Here is a 4,374-nt window from a genome sequence, read left to right on the forward strand (position 1 = left end):
CCAGAGCCCACAGCCCCAGTGTGCAGCACACCGGAAGTTTGTATACTGGCCTCTGTTCATGTCTTCAAATGTGCAGGAAATCCGAAACTGTCATCTGGAATAGGCTCCATCTCTTGTGTGTGTTAGATCAAACCAAAGAAGCCCCCAGCCATGCCCAAATGCTGCTCCAAAAGCCTGCCTTCCAGTCCTTACAAAAACCTTGCAGGATTAAATGTGTTAACTTTTTTATTTTTGTACAGTTTCTAAGTGATTTTTGCTAGTGATGTTAAATTGAATTAAGTTTATTTGAGGGGTGTGAGCACCTCCTCCATTTAAATAAACTGGTGACTTTCCTTTTATTTTATAAAAGCAGAAACCCGTTGTGTGCCTCTCGATTTAAGGGTTTCTGATTACGTTATTCTTAAGACCAGCATTGATCCTTTATATACAAAGATATGTTTTCCTTGTTTTTTATTACTGTTTCAGAAGAAAATAAACCTTTTATTTTGCTCTGGACCCAGTAACTGCGCTGGTACATAGACGCACTGAGAAAACAAACTTTTGTAACCACCTCTGACTGTTTTTGTATATGAAAGTTGATTACTTTTGAAATATTTGGATCTAGTTTCTAAGTTATTTTTGTGTTTTATATGTTCCCCAAAATTACTTTGAATCGGTCACCAGCATAATGAATTCTTGGTGATGCAGTGGTTGAGACTTGTAATGAGCAAAGCTACCTGGAGTAGCTCTTCTCCTCGTCCCTTTCTTAGCACCCTGTTTTTTGATTACAGTAAGACATCACAGATTACCTGAAACCCCTTCCAGTATAACTAGATCCTCCTTCCTTCCACATTTAATTGCTTAATAGTTTGAAGAAACTATTGGAAATGGGCATTTTATATGACACGTATGGCTTTAAAATATTACAAATGAAGAAAAAAGAAAAATGGGAAGGTTTCTGTGGGTCTGTAAGGTATGGCTGTGGAAAGATATTGTAGTAGTTTTGACACTATTGTTATTACCTTTAAAATCATTTACCCAATAAAATGTTAAAACTGAGTTACCATTTGTGGTTTCTTTCTTTAACCGGCCTCGTCAGAGGATTTGGGGCTCATGGGTACTTCTTACTAAAAGCTAACAAACAAACGAACAGTTGAAGCCTTTGAAATAATATACTTAGGAACTGATACGGATTTCTTTCCAAACAACTGGCACTTTGGGAAACCTCATCTGCCTACAGTTGCTCCCTACCGTACGATTTACCTATGTCGTCAGTCAGTCATTCTTTTACCCAGCCGTGAATCCTGGCCTGGTGATACAGTAGTCTGGCCTTTATTGGGCACCCTACCCTGGCCACGGATCTGAGGCAAGCAGCAGACTTGAATCGCAGCGGCGGCATGGCTATACTTAAGCCCGCTCCAGATTTCTTCCAGATCAGTGTATTACTGGGTGTTTCCCTTTGTGAGCTGGTAGGGGGCAGTAGCAGTGCCATCCAGCACAATCTGGTGAGGTGGGAAGGCTTTCTTCTGCCATCAAGCCTTTGCCATTTTTCTCAGTACAGGACAGAAACTAAACATGCCCAAGATGTGGCCGCTCGGAGCTTGTCCACCCTCCTCATACACACGCTGGGCACATCATCACACACGTAAACGTATTTCCAGTTTTCCAGTTCCAGAGTGGTATGAGATGAACCCTATTCGCCACTTGAGCTTGGGGAAAATGTCTTGAGTATCGGGCAGGGCAGCTAGTGCTACTGCCTTCCAAGGGCCAGATGGGAGCCTGCTTCAAGCAAGGGATCTCTCGGTGTGCTACCTCTATCAGCTGTTGCCTTATCTCTTCCTCTATGGGAAGGCCATCAGGGACATTGCTGACATACCTCTGGCTCTTTCTAAATCATTTGCTGTCTCAGTTTCATCATGCATATTTCAGGATTAATTTCTAATGAATATATGCAGGACAATTTTCTGTTACGCTGCCCCAAAACCCCACACCCCATGTGAATTTGATGACACGTGTTCATGTCAATCACAGCGGCTAAAAACAGCCATCTCGGCTCTAGAGGACTATTGTGGTTTGGACTAGTGCGCCATTAAGGCAGCCATCTGCTCAGGGCCAGTTTCATCATTCATGTTTAATGGTACACAGGATTTTTTTAATGATTTAGACGATATTAATAGGTTCAGGTAGAATGAAGTAATTTAATGAGCCCACAGCATTCTCTCTTTATAGCATTAGTGGTTAACTCAGTGGTCTGGACAGATTTCAACTTCACGAATCACACTCCACCTACCTAAATTCTCCCCAGAGTTTCAGCATTTCCTCTTTAGACTTCATGCCCCACTGGGCACCTTTTAAATTGCTCCACTGCTTCAGAGGGCAAGTGTGACTGTGTGAGTCGCGGCAGTTCCTCTCTGCTGATGGAAAATACTGTCATATCCGAGGGGTACCATCACTGTGAGCTGGGGGGGAAGTCTGCTGTGAGGAAACCACGCCTGGTCTCAGAGCTGCCAGTCAGGAGCACTCAGTGAATGACTGCCATTCAGAGAACGGCTTCTCCCACTTTCTGCAGCCCTGACCGCATGAGCCGAGACAAGTGTGAGTTTGGACCAAGCTCTGATGGCTTCCCATCTGTCTGCCCAGGCTTTTCACCGGCCAGAGGAATAGCTGAATGGGAGGATGCAACTGAGGCAGGCCCTGGGTATACTGCTTTGGCTCCTATATTCAGCGGCCTTCCTTGATCCCTTTAGCGCATGGTACAATCCCCTGTTCCGAACCCCCGGCCTGTCGGAAGAAATCTTTTCAAGAATCGGAAAAAAACTGCCTTAGGGTCCAAGCCAGTTGGACCCTCCTCATCCCAAGAACTTGGTTATAACCATGTTTAAAGTGACACTTAATATATTATGTCCCGAGTAGATGGACTATGTATCTCAAATGGTTTCAGCGGACCCACCCAGAGGGCTGGTGAGGGCATACGCGTTATATGAAGAAACACTGACCTGCACTTGCAGATTTCCATCATGACGGACGATCACATTAGCTCGACAGAGGTTAGGTGTAGGATGCACTAAGTCGGGAGCGCGCGCTGGGCGGTGGCTGCATTGCGTGTCTCTGTGCTCACAACTGCCCTGGCGTCCTTGAGTTCCTGCTCCCACTCTAAAAGGATGCAGCCAAGTCACAAGGGGCCGGTAATTTGTTTAGCCTTTAGTCTCCCTCCATGCTGGAAGAACCTCTTTGCTTTTTAATCAGAATCTTAGCTGGCACCTCATTAAGTTACAAGTACGAGACTAAAAACAGTATTTCACTGTTATAAAGTACGAGTGCATACCAGTTACTTATAAAGTTAATGAGAACGACGAGGCTGTTTGGGTGACTATACAAATTTGTAATTGGGGTGACAGATGACAGTTGTAGTTAGAGTCCCGGCGCTCCACTGATTTCTATATTGTTTTGGCTGTACAGCAGCAAGAAGGTCCTGATTTGCAAAGAGAAACAGGTGGTATCTTAATATAGTTTCATGAAAGTGAGTACATATTGGCCTAAATTATAAAACCCCGGTGCAGTCGCAACCTTCTGAACCAGGCCTGACAAGGGAGGCCTGCAAGAAGTTCAGGCAGGAGAAGCATCGGGCCTGAGGTTTGAACAGAATGTGTCAACTTGATGGTTCCTGCTGACCCACTGGGTGGTCTTCAATTGCCATTCTGAATGTAACACATTAGATGTTTTGGTTAGGTGTTTGGGTTTTGTTTGTTTTTTTCGGTTTTTATTACAGTGTTTAAATATTATACATTTAAACGCACACACGTTCTTTGAATCAAATGTTTATGGAAACTTCGATCAGTTCCAACAGAATGCCGGGTCCCGGTCCCGCGGGACAATCTGAAAACCGCTGCTGCTGCCCCAACGTGCCCAGTTATTTTGAGAGCCTTTGGCAAAGCGTCATTTCATCTCCTTTTCCATTTGGCCTTTTCCTCCCAAATGTCAGGCTCAACGTGAGCCATCAATATTTACTGAGTGCCCGCCCCGCCCCCCCAGAGGCATGGCACCGTGCTTGGTTTCGGAATAAAGATAGTATCATTCTGTAAGACAAATTAACAGTTCACTCTGAGCTAAGAGTTGTGAGTGGCATACAAGTTTGGTCTAGCCGGCAAAAGTCATTCAGACTGGGGCCCAGGTGACATTGGGCTGGATTTACAGTGTTTCCCTTAAATGGCTCCCACCTCAGAGTGGCATTAATGAGCAGAGTTGTAGCGGCCCTGTTGGGAAATGGCATTTCTTTGGCCCTCCAACGTGTTAGCAGCAGAGACCACCCAGAAACCGGGCACGGTCATGGTTCCTTGAGCGGAGGAGAGGATTTGTTCCCACAGTGAGGCTATCTTGCTCCCTAGCAGGAATGCC

General features: G+C 45.1%; 2 protein-coding genes across 4 annotated transcripts in view; one reads left to right on the forward strand and one right to left on the reverse strand.

Annotated features, from left to right (window-relative positions):
* The window catches only part of AMMECR1 (AMMECR nuclear protein 1), a 112,826-nt gene that overhangs the window by 106,698 nt on the left and 1,754 nt on the right, over positions 1 to 4,374 (forward strand). The window lies entirely within an intron of this gene.
* Positions 1 to 4,374, reverse strand: part of TMEM164 (transmembrane protein 164) — a 169,582-nt gene that overhangs the window by 2,010 nt on the left and 163,198 nt on the right. For 2 of the 3 annotated variants that reach the window (XR_003003664.1, XR_003003662.1), the window contains one exon: positions 2,270 to 3,132. The gene's annotated coding sequence lies outside the window, so the exon portion shown is untranslated. The remainder of the gene's footprint in view (positions 1 to 2,269; positions 3,133 to 4,374) is intronic. The other variant, XR_003003663.1, reaches the window with a different exon arrangement.

The sequence above is a fragment of the Neophocaena asiaeorientalis genome, unplaced genomic scaffold (genome assembly GCF_003031525.2).
Source record: "Neophocaena asiaeorientalis asiaeorientalis breed wild unplaced genomic scaffold, Neophocaena_asiaeorientalis_V1.1 scaffold41, whole genome shotgun sequence".
NCBI lineage: Eukaryota > Metazoa > Chordata > Mammalia > Artiodactyla > Phocoenidae > Neophocaena > Neophocaena asiaeorientalis.